The sequence below is a fragment of the Nycticebus coucang genome, chromosome 12 (genome assembly GCF_027406575.1).
Source record: "Nycticebus coucang isolate mNycCou1 chromosome 12, mNycCou1.pri, whole genome shotgun sequence".
Classification (NCBI taxonomy): Eukaryota; Metazoa; Chordata; class Mammalia; order Primates; family Lorisidae; genus Nycticebus; species Nycticebus coucang.
Genome location: NC_069791.1, coordinates 99,381,729 through 99,397,954, shown reverse-complemented (window position 1 = coordinate 99,397,954; position 16,226 = coordinate 99,381,729).

Below are 16,226 nucleotides of genomic sequence, written 5' to 3'. Positions count from 1 at the left end.
GAGCTGGTCAGGGATATAACTTGGGATGGCTGAAGGAGCCGGAGGGATCTTCCATGGGGCCCAGAGGCTCAGCCCTGGTCGTGAGGGGCCCAGCAGGGGGCCCCAGAGCCCTGATACAGCCAGTTAAGGCCCTCCCACTCTCAGTATCTGTCTGTTACTTTGATGGTTTCCCCAGAGTTGGAGCTAACATGTTGCCTTGATGCCTTGATACCATTCTCTGACTCACACCCAGTGCCTATCAAATTCCAGGCGCCCAGTGAATTTGTAGGTAATTGAACTGACTTCCTAAAACTCTTCTCTTGAGTGGGAAAGAAAAGTTCCAATTTCTTCTTCTGGAGAGTGGGATATGTCTTCCCAAATTTTAAAGAGGCTATAAGTCTCTGTGTTCATGGAGTTGCATTTCCCCTTGACCCTCCTCTTATGTATTATTACTGACCTTGAATATTGTACTTGGAAATTAAGCCCTAGGGACTAGGCACATTCATTTTTTTTCTTTCAGATTAATATGGGGGTGCATAAAATTAGGTTATGTAATTTGCTTTTGTAAGGTAAAAGTCCCAGTTATAGGTGTGTCCTTCCCTCGGGAAGTGTGCACTATTCCTATGCAATGTACACGTTGGGTAGGAACTTACCCAACCCCTTTTCCCCTGTCCCCCTACTTGGATTTCATTTTGAGTTTTTTTCTCATGTGAACATGATAGGTGTTAATCTACCAGTTCCAATTTAGTACTGAGTACATCAGAACCTTGTTTTTCTATTTTCAAGGCACACTTATTCTAGCTGGTCCATCATTACTTCCAGGTCCTGAGAAACAGATATACGTATGTGTATATATATCTATATGTATGTGTATACGTATACACACACTTTATTTCTATTTCTGTAAAAAAAAAAAAATAGGAAAACTGAATCAGATGCTTTTGCTTCAAAAGACATTATCGGAATAATATGCCTGGAATATGAACAGTTAATGTGGATTACACAGTAATAATACATCAGTACTAATTTCCAGATTTTGCATGGCAACATTATGGTTATGTGGGAGAATATCCTTATTTGCAGTAAATATACACTAAAGTATTTGGAGATCAGGAAATATCATGTCTGTAACCCCTTCTTTTTTTCTTTTTCTTTTAAGACAGAATCTCACTATGTTGCCCTTGGTAGAGCACCATGGCATCAGAGCTCACAAGCAACCTCTCACTCCTGGGCTTAAGCAATTCTCTTGCCTCAGCCTCCCAAGTAGCTGGGACTATTGGCACCCACCACAACGCCTGGCTATTTTTTTGTTGTAGTTGTCAATATTGTTTAGCAGGCCCAGGCTGGGTTCAAAGCTGCCAGCCCCAGTGTATGTGGCTGGTGCCCTAGCCACTGAGCTACAGGCACCGAGCCAAAGGCTATTTCTTTTTTTTTATTGCAATTGTCATTATTGTTTAGCAGGCCTGGACTGGGGTTGAACTCGCCTGCCTCAGTGTGTGTGGCCGGCGCCCTAATCACTGTGCTACGAGAGCCAAGCCTGTAAGTTATTTTCAAATGGGTCTGGAAAAAGAAAAAATATTCTATTTTCATGGCCAAGCTCAGTAACTCACGCTTGTAATCCTGGCACTCTGAGGGACCAAAGTGGGTGGATCACTTGAGCTTAGGAGTTCAAGACCAGCCTCAGCAAGATTGAGATCCCATCTCTACTAAAAAGAGAAAAGTTAGCTGGTTGCTATGAGCTATGATGCCATGGGACATGTCACATGGCTGTGACAGAGTGAAGTCTCAAAAAACAAAAGAACTATTTTCATAATAATATGAAGATGGGATTTCCCTGGAGTCCTATGCACTTTGGTACAGCCCAACAATTCCATTCCTATGAATTTACCCATGAGAAATGAAAGCATATGTTCACACAAAAACATGTGATGGATGTTCATAGTAACGTTATTCATAACAGAAAAAGTGGAACCAACTCGATGTTCTTCAACAGGTGGTGCAGAGTGTGGGGCATTTATACAATGGACTCCTCACAATATAAAGGAAGGAGTCATTGATACAAAGTTACCTCATATGGGAAAAGGGCCTTCCAGATGTGATTTAGTTAAGGATCTTGAGACGGGGAGATTATCTTGGATTATCCCATTAGGCTAAAGGTAATAAAAGGCATCATTAAAGAGGGAGGTAGAGGGAGATTGGACACAGGGAGAAGAGTAAGAGGCCATGTGACCACAGAAGCACAGATTGGGGAGATGTGGCCATGAGTCGTGGAAGGCAGGAAGCCTCAGCAAACTGGGAGAACCAAAGACTTCATAGGGAGCGCAGCCCCGGAAACCCATGTCAGATTCTAACCTGTAGAAGAGAAAGATAATACATTTGTGTTCTTCTAATGTAATTTGTTGTAGCAGCCAAAAGAAACTAATACACACTCAAGACCTTGCCCATTCTCTGTATCCTCCACCCCTAGCCTTGAATTTCACATGAGCATTTGCCAAGGTCAGAGCTCCAGGGAAGAAGTTTCCAGTCCTTTTTGGACCAGGCTCTGCAGTAAGAAATTCACTCCACTGTGACACAGGAAATACCTCCATCCACTAGCACAGCCAAACACACAGGGATCAGGGAAGTGCCAGGTCCTGTTTTGGGGCTCCACCTGCAGTCCCTGCTCACAACACTGTTAAAGGCAGAATGTCCCCATTGTGAAATGAACAAATGAGGTTCTCAGGTGAAGTGAGTTTTCCCAGCACATGCAGCAGCAGTGAATGGCAGAATTGCCGTTCAAAGTGAGGTGTTCTAGAGCAAAGTCTGGGCACTGAGCCCCAGACCAAGGCAAAGATCACGCAGCCAACTGTCAACTTTCTCCACAAGACCAACACTGAATGCAGAGTTGGGAGGAAGAATCTTTGCACAGGAGTTGAGGAAGGGAAAGGAGGCTGAGACTAGGGGAACAAACTGCTGCAGAGCATTGGACCACAGAGCCCACGGTGATGTGTGGAAAGTCGAGGGGAAGCATGCGAAGAGAGAAGGACCTGTGCTCACTCTCTCAGCATCCACCCAAAATAGGGGAACAACTGGGTCGTGGGTGCGCCCTGCTGATGCTCCAGAGGCCTGCTAATGGCTCCAGAGGACCACCCAGATCCGCCCCCAAAGCCTGCAGCCCACAGATCTTCCCCCAAAGCATCCCCTGCACCACCAACAAGGGGCAGGACTTAAGCTCTTGCGAGGTTTTCCAGCTGTCTTTTGAGGAAAAGACTCTTCTGGCATCAAATGAGGAAGGCTGCCATTGTGGGCTTCAGCTTCCCTGGCCACATGGTGTCAGCGCTGAGCAGTTTCCTGCAGACCAGAGCCCCCCATGAATGCCACCCAGACCTCGGAATCCTACAGGGAAGCCACCTGGGCTCCCACATCACCTCTGACTCTATTAGGCCCCAAAGCCTTTAGAGGGCACATTTAGACATGAGAGAATTCCTGAGGGCCTGGGTGAACCTCTCAAGGTAATGATGCAATGTTCAAAGGATGAGCAGCTCCCAAGAACCACCTGGGGTTGGGATGCAAAAGTCTGTGGCCAAGGGACAGGAGGAAAAGTAATTTGTAACTGCAATCAGATGTGGGGCTAAAACATGGGGAATCCACCAGGTAGCAAATACAAATCTAACTCAGTGAAAAAAGTTTCTCGAAAGGCTGTGACATGCCTGCAGTACCCTAAAACCAAAGACAGACAAGGACATTATAGGAAAAGAGAGCTTCAGTTCATTATCTCTTATGCAGGTAGACACAAACATCTTCACCAAAATACTAGGAAAGAAAAACCAACAGCGATGGTAGGGATGCTGTGAAAAATAGCACAAGGGCTCTTGAAAAAAGTTCAAAATAGAATTACTGTATAATCCAGCAATTCTCCTTCTAAGTATTTACCCAAAATAATTGAAAGCATGGTTTTGAAGAAATATTTGTATACACAGCAGCATTATTCACAATAGCTGAGCCACAGCAGCAGCCCAAATGTCCAGGGATGGACGCATAAGCAAAACGTCGTCTATCCACACAATGGGATAAAATTCTGCTTTAAAAATGAAGGAAATTCTGATATATGCTACAACATGGATGAACCTCGAGTATATTGTGCTAATGAAATAAGCCAGTACCAAGGAGACATATACTCTATGACTGCACTCATACGCCATACTTAGCGTAGTCAACTACACAGAGACAGAAAGGAAAATGGAGGTTGCCATGGATGGTAGGTGGTGGTGGGGGAGAATGGGAGCTATTGTTTAATGGCTATAGAGTTTCTGTTTTACAAGATGAAAAGAATCATGGAGGCAATGTTTGCACAAGATGAGGAATACATTTAATGCCACTGAACTGTACGCTAAAAAAATGGTTAAGACAGTGAATTCTATATTATATGTACAATAAAAAAATGAGTAAAGATCAACTGAAAAATATCCAATAGCACATTAAAAAGATCATATACCATAACCAAGTGGGATTTATCTCAAGAATACAAGAATGGTTCAACATAAGAAAATTAATAAATGAGCACTCAATGGGCACAGAAAACCCATTTGACAAAATTCAATACCCTTTCACAGTGAAAACACTAAGTAAACTAGGTATAGAACAGAACTTATTTAACAGGAGGAAAAACACCTAGGACAAACCAACAGCTGGCATTAGACTCAGTTTTGGAAGACTGAGTGCTTCCACCTGAGATCCAGAATAAGACAAAAGAGACCCATTGTCACCACTGCTGTTCAGAATAGCTCTGGAGATCCTCACCAGTAAACAGAAGAAGTAAAAGGCTCCTGCACTAAAAAGGAAGATGCTAAACTTGCTCTGTTTGCAGATGATGTGATTCTACATAGATAAAATCCCATACGACCCACTAAAAACCCATGATGGCTAATAAACAAATTCAACAAAGTTGCAGGGCACAATATCAACACACAAAAATCAGTCAGATTTCCGTACTTCAGCAATGCACACTACAAAAAGGAAAATTAAGAAAACTGTTCCAGGCAAGACACAATTATAAAAGGGACTTTACCTAACAAATGCAATCAGTGTAACCTGGTTTCTTGTACCCTCAATGAATCCCCAACAATAAAAAAAATAAATAAATAAAATAAAGAAAGAAAAGAAAAGAAGAAGAAAACCATTTCATTTAAAAGAGCATCCAAAAGAATCAAATAACTAACAATGAATTTAGGCTCAGCGTCTGTGGCTCAAGCAGCTAAGACGCCAGCCACATACACCTGAGCTGGCGGGTTCGAATCCAGCCTGGGCCCGCCAAACAACAATGATGGCTGCAATCAAAAAAATAGCCAGGCGTTGTAGCAGGCGCCTGTAGTCTCATCTACTTGGGAGGTAGAGGCAGGAGAATCCCTTGAGCCCAGGAGTTGGAGGTTGCTGTGAGCTGCGATGTCACAGCACTCTACCCAGGGCGACAGCTTGAGGCTCTGTCTCGGAGAAAAAAAAAAAATGAATTTAACCATGTGTTTCTCAGTGAGCAGTTCTGTGCAAAACTATCCGCGAAGACTGAGGAAGCTGAGAAGCTGAAGAAAGAGGCTGACAATTCCAGTTTTTCAGAAAGAAACATTTAGCAGAGATATATGAACAGAAACCGTGTCTCTGCAGCTGTTAAGAAGAGATGGTGGATCCCTGTGAGTAATCCCCAGACGGGCACTTACATTCCACAGGGAAAGAATAGGAAGGACAACTGAAGTCCACCCCTCAGGAGCAGGCAAGAATGCAATCTGAATCAACCTAAGGGCAGGATTTATGGTCTAGGTTGTTTTCACCTAACAGGGTTTATAATAACAGAGGACAAAGTAAAATCTCAGAGATATTCCTAGACAGGTATACATGGATCAGCATCTAAGATGGAGCCTCCACACTAAGGAAGTGAAAGACTTGTTGCACGGAAAAGTACAAGACAATAATAAAAGAAATTCAATAGGGCGGCGCCTGTGGCTCAAAGGAGTCGGGTACCAGCCCCATATGCCGGAGGTGGCAGGTTCAAACCCAGCCCTGGCCAAAAAACTGCAAAAAGAAAAAAAAGAAATTCCATAAATGGAAATAAAATAATAAATGGAAAGACAACTCACATTCAGGAATTGGAAGGTATATTACTAACATGACAATGCTCCCAATACAATCCACAGATTCAATGCAATATCTATCAAAATTTCAGAGAGTTATTTTGCAGACATGGAAAAGTCAAACCTCAGATGCCTATGGATCTAAAAGGAGTCCCAAATAGCCAAAACAAAACAAGCATGCAATAGAAAAATAGTTAGGGGACTCTCATTTTCCAGTTTACATTTATTCATTTATTTATTTGAAAGAGGGTCTCACCTTGGCACACAGGTAAAAGTGGAGTTGCAGCTCACTGCAACCTCAAACTCCTGGGTTCATGCAACTCTCCTGCCTTAGCCTCTCAACTAGCTGTCAACAGGCACATGCCACCTTGTTCAGTTCATATATATATAGTAGAGACAAAGTCCTGCTATGTTGTGCAGGCTGGTCTCAAACTCCTGGCCTCAAGCAATCCTCTCATCTCAGCTTCCCAAAGCACTGGACTTAAACTATGAGTTACTGTGCCCAGCTAATTTCCAAACCTTAATACAAAGCTACAGTAATTAAAACACTGTGGAAGTGGCCATGTCAAAAGACTTATAGACCAATAGAAAACAATATAGTCCAGAAACGACCCCAAATATCTATGGTCAATTGATTTATGACAAGAATACCAAGACTATCCAATGAGGAAGGACTTGATTCTTCAAAAAATGGTGATGAGACAACTGGATAACTACTTGCCAAAGAATAAAGTTGGATCCCTACTTCACTCTACATCTCATTCCAATTAGAAAATTTAAGGAAAAATAGATCCACAGTCCCAATTGAAGCGCTACAGCTATAAAATGACAAGGAGAAAAGTAAGGGTAAATCTTCATGACCTAGGATTTGGCAATGGATCCTCAGATTTGACACCAAAGCACAAGCAAAGATGATAATAATAATAATAGTAACTTAGACTGCATAAAAAATGTAAATTGTGGGCACCAAAGGTCACTATCAAGACAACCTATGAGATGGAGAAAATATTTCCAAATCATGTATTTGACAAATGTTTAATACCCAGAACATATGTATGAATAACTCTTACAACTCAACAACAACACAAATCAGACAAACCAGTTCGAAAATGAGCAGAGGACTGGAACAGACATTTCTCCAAAAATATACAAATGGTCAACAAGCAAGTGAAAATACGTTTGATGTCATTCGTATTTAAGGAAAGACAAGTCAAAACCATGATGACATACCACTGCACACCACAAAAACAGCTTTAATTTTAAAACAAAACAAAACAGAAAAGAATAAATGTGAGTGAGAATGTGAAGAAATGAGAATTCAAACATTGCTTATGGGAATGTAAAATGGTGCAGTGCTTACTGACGACCTACCATATAGGGCAGTAATATATAGAAGAACTTGGGTTCTAGAACCTGTATCAGTTAGCTTTTGCTGCATAACAAAACATCACAAACTTCAGTGGCTTAACACAACCACCATTTACTTGACTCACAATTCTCTGTGTCGGCATTTTGGGCCAGATTCAGCTATGAGGTATTGTTAGACCCTGGACCCCATTCAGCGTACCTTAGTCATGTGCTAGGTTTGAGGGGGCTAGCTGTGGATGAGGCCACCTTGGCTCACCTCCACATACTCACTTACCCTTTAGCAGACAAGCTTGGATCATTCAGATGGCATTAGTAGGAGGAGTCCCAAGAGCCACAAAAGCAGAAGATACCAAGCCCCAGAACTTATACAATGACTTTTTTTTTTTTTGGTTTTTGGCCAGGGCTAGGTTTGAACCCACCACCTCCGGCATATGGGACGGGCACCCTACTCCTTGAGCCACAGGCACTGCCCAATACAATGACATTTTTACTACATTTAACCAACAGCAAGTCTCAAGTCTAGCTCAGATATAAGAGATGGAAAAATTGATTCTAACTCCTTATAGTAAGAGCTATCAAGAATTTGGGCCAAAATTTGCAATATCCACAGAGCTACACTGTCTAGGGTCAAATCCTGGCCATACCTTTTGGTTAGCTATGTGAACTCAGTCATTAAATATCTCAATAACTTAGCGTTTTTCTATTTAAAATGTTGTATGTACCTTGTCGACCGTTGTGAGGATGAAATGAATAGATACATAAAACAATCATAGCAACACCTGGCACAGAGCAAGCCCTACATACCTGCTAACTGTAATCATGCTACCAAACCCAAAAGGAGTGTAACCTAGGTCCAGTTACTCACCATACAGAGAGCCAATTACTGAGAATGTGAGAATCAGCAAAGAAGAAAGGAATTTTATTATAGATGACATTAGCCAGCAGAACAGAAGGGGCAGCCTCAAATCTGTGCCACCAGCTGAACAAGGGCAAGGGCTCTCGTAGTGGGTTGGGGAACTCAGGTCAGGTTGTATAGAGCCAAAGTCATGAGGCCTGCAGCTGGTCTGAATCCACAGTCAGCCGTTGGTGTGCAGGTGAGAGGTTAGGAAGTCCTAAGGAGAAGGTTGTTGAGTCTCACTCACTCACTTCCTTTGACTAGTAATGTCTGAGGTACTGGGGAGAAAACAACAACAAAAAAAACCCATGAGAGTGTACATCCAGGGCAACTTGAATCTACCGTCCTAAGTTAAAAACAAAATCCCAGGAGATGGTCATTTTGCAAGATCAATTACAATAATTTGACCTCATCATCATGAATGCCGTGATCACCACCATCATATCATCCGTGCACATGCCTAGCTGGCAGGACAGAGCTTCCAATTCCTGAGGCCCCAGCATGAGAACCGAGTCAAGATGACGATTTCTTCCTTCACCTCCAGTTGCATCCTGGACAGCCCACCCCTCCTCCTCACCCTATGGCTTCACTTTAGATGTGGTTCTCAATGGGTGTTCCCAGGTTCACTGGCTTCGTCTTGAAAAGAATTGTATGGTCACAGACTTTGGGGAAACTGAAACTGCTTTCTGTATAAGCACACCAGGACTCAAACTTATTCTACATGCAACGCTGTCTTTGGGGAATATTACAAGGGACTCACGGGCGATGCTACCCCATGACCTCTAGGGCCAAGCGAGTCTGAGGGGACAAGCGGGTCCTCCCCTAGGACACCCGAGTGTGACATCTGCTGCTTTTGCAAGTGGGCTTGCGGTTGCTGTGAAGTCCAGCTTCCCCTCAGCCCCTGGCCTTGCAATGTGCCCGACCGGACACAAGGGGGCGGGGCGCGCCGAGGCCGCGCTCCCCAGGCGGCCGCCCTCGCTTGGGGACCCGACAGGGCGCTGTGCTGGGCTGTTTAGTTGACCGTCACTCAACAAGCAGGCAGGTGACTCCGCGCTCATTCCCACGCTGGGTCGCGACGACTCGAGCCCGCCTCGGTGAAGCATCGTCGACGCTGACTCGGTTCTCAGGCTCTAGGCCCAGCAGCCTCTTTCCAGAGTCCTTGCTCACGAGGGTGTGTCCCTTCTCTGTGTCCCTGAATCTTAGGGTAGGTGCACAGCCCCGGGTCCAGACCACCCATAACGAGGAGCCTTTCTGTGGGAGAACTGGCGGGAGGGTCCGCGCGGGGACTGGGGAAATGCTCCGTGCGCTCTGCCGCTCTTCCTTGCGGAGAACTGGCTTTGCTGAGTAGAGCAGTGCCGCGCTCTTCTCAGAAACGGGACTCACCAAAAGGAGAACAGAGAAAAAAGGTTCGAAAACCACCAGAACCAAACTTACAACCCATCCCCTGGTGTTGGACGTCTGGGTTGTTGAGGAATGTCATTACAATCATACCTGCAGGCAATCTTTATTTATAGACCTTAGCACACCTTCCTCAGCTTCCTCAGAGTAAATCTTCTTTATGTACATACGATGTCTGAGTCAAAGGGGTGTCACACTTTTCAGGGTTTTCAAACCAGAAAAAGAGGTCACCTTCCCAGCCCCTAGTGGTAAAGGCAGGACTAACTGCACACTCTGCTCACCCCTGACAATTTCTGATTGTGCTCCCGTGAATTTACAGGTAAGAAATTGTGCCTCTGGATGATGAGCTTTTTTTTTCATGTGTTGGTAGATCGTGCGTCTGTCTTCTTTAGAGAAGTTTCTCTTCAAGTCCCTTGCCCACCCTGAGATGGGATCACTTGTTCTTTTCTTGCTAATACGTTTGAGTTCTCTGTGGATTCTGGTTATTAGACCTAGACCTTTATCGGAGGTATAACCTGCAAATATTTTCTCCCATTCTGAGGGCTGTCTGCTTGCTTTACTTACTATGTTCTTGGCTGTGCAGAAGCTTTTTAGATTGATCAGGTCCCAGTTTATTGCAGCCCAATTCATAATTGCTAAGTCATGGAAGAAGCCCAAGTGCCCATCAACCCACGAATGGACTAGCAAATTGTGGTACATGTATACCATGGAATATCATACAGGCTTAAAGAAAGATGGAGACTTTACCTCTTTTATGTTTACATGGATGGAGCTGGAACATATTCTTCTTAGCAAAGTATCTCAGGAATGCAAGAAAAAGTATCCAATGTACTCAGCCCTACTATGAAACTAATTCACAGCTTTCACATGAAGACTATAACCCAACTATAGCACAAGACTATGGGGAAAGAGCCAAGGAAGGGGAAGGGAGGGGGGAGGTTAAGGTGGAGGGAGGGTAATGGGTGGGGCCACACCTATGGTGCATCTTAGAATGGATACAGGCAAAACTTACTAAATGCAGAATACAAATGTCTACATACAATAACTAAGAAAATGCCATGAAGGCTACATTGAACAGTTTGATGAGAATATTTCAGATTGTATATGAAACCAGCACATTGTACCCCTTGATTGCACTAATGTACACAGCTATGATTTAACAATAAAAATAAATAAATAAAAAGAAATTGTGCCTCTGTTTTTAAAAGAGTAATCACTCTGTTTTTGCAAAATTGGCACCATTTTTTTTTAAAGTTAAAGTAATACGAAGAGTACACTAGGGCTGGGTTTGGTGGCTGAGGCCTGTAATTACACCACTTTGGGAGGCCATAGCAGGAAGATTCCTTGAGAACAGGTGGTGAGATCAAACTGTGCTACACAGTGAAACCCTGTCTGTACAAAAAGTATACAGGTGACAAAAAATGTATACACATTTTAAGAAAGAAAAAAACCTGTATTAAATTTGTAATATCCAAGTTACATTTGACTTGTGCAATTACAAGATGTGTTCAGCGTGGCTTGTATTCATCTTTTATTATCAATATATATTATTATAATTTTAATACAGTCTTTTTTAAAAAAAAAAACATTTTTTGGCACCCTCTCTTTATATGCTGTATATAGAAAAATTAGCTAGGTGGGGTGGTGTGTGCCTGCATTTCCAGGTACTGGGAGGCTGGACCAGGGAGTTTGAGGCTGCAGTGAGCTATCATGATACTTCTACACTCTACCACAGGGGACAGAGTAAGACCTTGTCTCAAAAATAAATAAATAAATAATAAAAATTTTCCTAATTCCTACCACCTGAAAATAAGCATAGTTTCATTGAAACATCATTCCAGAAATTTGTTTTCAAGAGCAGCCTCTGGGACAGGCAAGGGAAGGGTGGATGGGGCATGGTCAGGATGCAGGACTGGACAATGTACCTGCTTGTTCCAGGTTCCTCCAGACTCTAGCAAACAACAAGCAGATGTTCACAAAGGAAATAATTCTCCCAGAGTACTGGACCCCAGCCTCTCAAAGGAAGGGTCCAAATGGGGTTGAGTTGATGGGAGCAGGGGCCTCAGTGCGGCTGAGGATGAGATTTGGGGGGGGGGGGGGTTCAGGTCAGACACAAGAAACTCAGGCAAACCTCAAGCTCATTGGGGAACTTCTCCAAGTGGGTTCAGTTATGGCTTCTTTAAAAGGGACATGTCTATCTGGAACCTCAGAACGAGACCTTCTTTGGCCTCACGGTCTTAGCAGAAGTAATTGATGGAGGAATCTTGAGTGGAGACCATTCAGGATAGATAGGCTCTAAATCCGATGCCAGGTATTCTTACAAATGACAGAGAAGGAGAAGACACAGAGATGAGGAGATGGCAGTAGGAAGGCACAGGCAGAGACAAAAGTGATGTCTACAAGCCCAGGAACACGTGGACACCCCAGAACCTGGGACAGACAAGGAAGGATCCTGCCCTAGAGTCTTTGAGAGGAACACAGCCCTATGGTCCAACCTTCATTTCAGACCTCTAGCCTCCAAAAATGTGAGAGAATAAATTTCTGGTGTTTGAAGCCACCAAGTGTGTGGTAATTTACTATGGCAGCCATAGAAAACTAGTATTCTCCTAACTAATTATGTTAGTCATATAATTGTTTATACATGGTTAACATTTATAACTTTTCTATTCTGCCCCCTAACCACCATTCCCACACATGCTCAATATTTGTTCTGTATTTAAATAAGTTCTATCTACCATGTAAGATCTTTATTTTGACTCCTCTCTTGGTTGGATCAATGTGATTTCCCATTTATTCCTAAAATATCTTACAATTGCTGTGCTGCCTGAGTTGTCGTGTAGTTCAGAACTTTGGTGGTGAACAGGAGTTGCCTAGAGATGGGAGGGATGGAAACTAACCCAGACCCAGCAGGAGGGAGCTTTCTGGGGTCAAGTCCTATATCTTGAAAGGGTTCTGGGTTATACCGACATATACATTACGCCAAACCTGGTGAATAGCAAGGATGCCTTTCAACACTTTGATTCAACATAGTAATGGAAGAGCTAGACAGAGCAATTGGGTAAGAAAAAGAAATAAAAGAAATTCAAATAGGAAAGGAAGAAGTAAAATTAAGTCTGTTTCCAGACGACATGATCTTGTGTTTAGAAAATCCTAAAGATGTCACAGAAAAATCTATTCAAAATAATAAATGAATTGCAAAATTATGGCAATCAAAACAGTGTAGGAGGCATAAAGACAGACATGTAGGCCAACGGAATAGAATAGAGAGCCTGGGAACAAACCCTTGCACATGTGGTCAAATGATTTGATAAGACCCCTAAAAGGGGAAAGGACAGTCTTTTCATTTCTTTTCTTTTCTTTTTTTTTCTTTTTTGAGACAGTCTCACTATGTTGCCCTTGGTAGAGTGCCAGGGTGTCACAGCTCACAGAAACCTCAAACTTGGGCTTAAGCGATTCTCTTGCCTCAGCCTCCCAAGTAGCTGGGACTACAGGTGCCTGCCGCAACGCCCGGCTATTTTGTTGTTGTTGTTATTGTTGTTGTCATTGTTGTTTAGCAGGGCTGGGCCAGATTTGAACCCACTGGCCCCAGTGTATGTGGCTGGTGCCCTAACTACTGAGCAACAGGCGCTGAGCTGGAAAGGACAGTCTTTTCAACAAATGGTGCTAAGATCACTGAATATCCACATGCAAAGTAATGAAATTGGAGCTCAGCACCCGTAGCACAGTGGTTATGGCACCAGCCACATACACTGAGGCTGGTGGATTCGAACCTGGCCCAGGCCAGCTAACCAACAATGACAACTGCAACAAAAAATAGCCGGAGCAGGAGCCTGTAGTCCCAGCTACTTGGATGGCTAAGGCAAGAATTGCTTAAGCCCAAGAGTTTGAGTTTGCTATGAGCTGTGATGCCTCAGCACTCTACCGAGGATGACATAGTAAGCCTCTGACTCAAAAATAAATAAATAAATAAATAAATAAATAAATAAATAATAAATTGGACCCTTATCTAACATCATATACAAAAATTGACTGAAAATAGATCAAAGACCTAAATGTTAGAACTAAAACTGCAAAACTCTTAGAAGAAAATATAGGACAGGCCTGGCATGGTGGCTCACGCCTATAATCCTGGCACTCTGGGAGGCTGAGGTGGGTGGATTGCTTGAGGTCAGGAGTTTGAGACCAGCCTGATCAAGAGTGAGACCCATCTCTATTAAAAATATAGAAATTAGCCAGGCGTTATGGCGGGCACCTGTAATCCCAGCTACTCAAGAGGCTGAGGCAAAAGGATCACTTGAACCAAAGAGTTTGAGGTTGCTGTGAGCTATAACGCCACCGTACTCTAGCCTGGGCAGCAAAGTGAAACTTTACCTCAAAAAATAAAAAAGGAAGGAAGAGAGGGAAGGATGGAAGGATGGAGGGAAGGAGGGAGAGAGGGAGGAATGGGAAAGGGGACAGGGAAGGAAAGGGAAGGGAGGGGGAGGGAAGGGAAGGGAGAAAAAAAGAAAGAGAAAGAAAGAAAAAAAGAAAGAAAGAAAGAAAAGAAAGAAAAGACAACCACTTCATGATGTTGAATTTGGCAGTGATTTCTTAGATATGACACCAAAGGCCCAGGCAACAAAAGAAAAAAACAATGGACAAATTATAATTTATAGAAATGTAAACTTTGAGACAGAGTCTCACTTGTTCACCCATGGTAGAGTGCTGTGATATCACAGCTCAGAGCAACCTCAAACTCTTGGGCTCAAGTGATCCTCTTGCCTCAGCCTCTCGAGCAGCTGGGACTATAGGTGGCCACAATGCCCAGCTGATTTTAAGAGACGGGGTCTGTCTCTAGTTCAGTCTGGTCACAAACTCGTGAGCTCAGGCAATCACCCAGAGTGCTAGGATCACAGGCATGAGCCACCACATCTGGCAGAAAATATAAACAATTTTTGTCTTAAAACACACTATCAACAGAATAAAATGGGAGAGAATATTTGAAAATCAAATACCTAATAAGGGATTGATACCACAGTATGTGGAAAACTCATAATACTCAAGAATAGTTAAGAATTAAGAGTTAATAATTAAGAATACTTAATACTCAACAACAAAAACCCTGATTCAAAATGAAGAAACAACTTGAGTAGACCCTTCTCTGAATATATACAAATGCCCAATAAGCACATGGAAAGATGCCAAATCTCACTGATCGCTAAGAAATGCAAATCAGGCCGGGTGGGGTGGCTCACGCCTGTAATTTGGAGACCGAGGCAGGTGGATTGCCTGAGCTCATGAGTTCAAGACCAGCCTGAGCAAGAATGAGACCCCATCTCTAAAAACGGCCAGGCCTTGTGCCTGACGCCTGTAGTCCTAGCTACTCAGGAGGCTGAGGCAAGAGAATCACTTGAGCCCAATAGTTTGAGGTCACTGTGAGCTATGATGTCACGACACTCTACTGAGGGTGACGTAGTGAGACTGTCTCAAAAAAAAAAAAAAAAAAAAGGCTGGGCGTGGTGGCTCACACCTGTAATCCTAGTACTCTGGGAGCCTGAGGTGGGTGGATTGCCTGAGTTTGCAGGTTCAAGACTAGCCTAAGCCAGAGTGAGACCTCGTCTCTAAAAATAGTCAAGTATTGTGGCAGGTGCCCTGTAGTCCCAGCTACTCAAGAGGCTGAGGTAAGAGAATCGCTTGAGCCCAAGAGTTGGAGGTTGCTATGAGCTATGACACCATAGCACTCTGCCAAAGGCAACAAAGTAAGACTGTCTCCAAAAAAAAGGAGCACAAATATTCCTCACATAAGTAAAATTCCACTTATGTAAGGCTCAGAGTAATCAAAATCACAGAGGCAGCCGGCGGCCATAGCTCAGTGGGTAGGGCCCCGGCCATATACACCCAGGCTGGTGGGTTCAAACCCAGCCTAGGCCAGCTAAACAACAATGACAACTGCAACAACAACAACAACAGAAATCACAAAGGCAGGCTTGGCGCCTGTGGCTCAAACAGCTAAGGCACCAACCACATACACCTGAGTTAGTAGGTTTGAATCCAGCCCGGGCCCACCAAACAACAATGACAGCTGCAACCAAAAAATAGCTGGGCGTTGTGGCGGGCACCTGTAGTCCCAGCTACTTGGGAGGTGGAGGCAGGAGAATCACTTGAGCCCAGGAGTTGGAGGTTGCTATGAGCTGTGACGCCACAGCACTCTCCCCAGGGGGACAGCTTGAGGCTCTGTCTCAAAAAAAAAAAAATCACAGGGCAATGCCTGTGGCTCAAAGGAGTAGGGCGCCAGCCCCGTATGCTGGAGGTGGTGGGTTCAAGCCCAGCCCCAGCCAAAAACTGCAAAAAAAAAAAAAAAATCACAAAGGCAGACTTTACCATGGTGGCTGCCAGGGGGAGCGAGGAGAGGGGCAAATGGGGAGGGACTGTTTGATGGGTGTGGAGGTTCAATTTTACAAGAAAGGAGAGGTGTGGAGATGGGTGATGCAGAGTCACACCCCGCA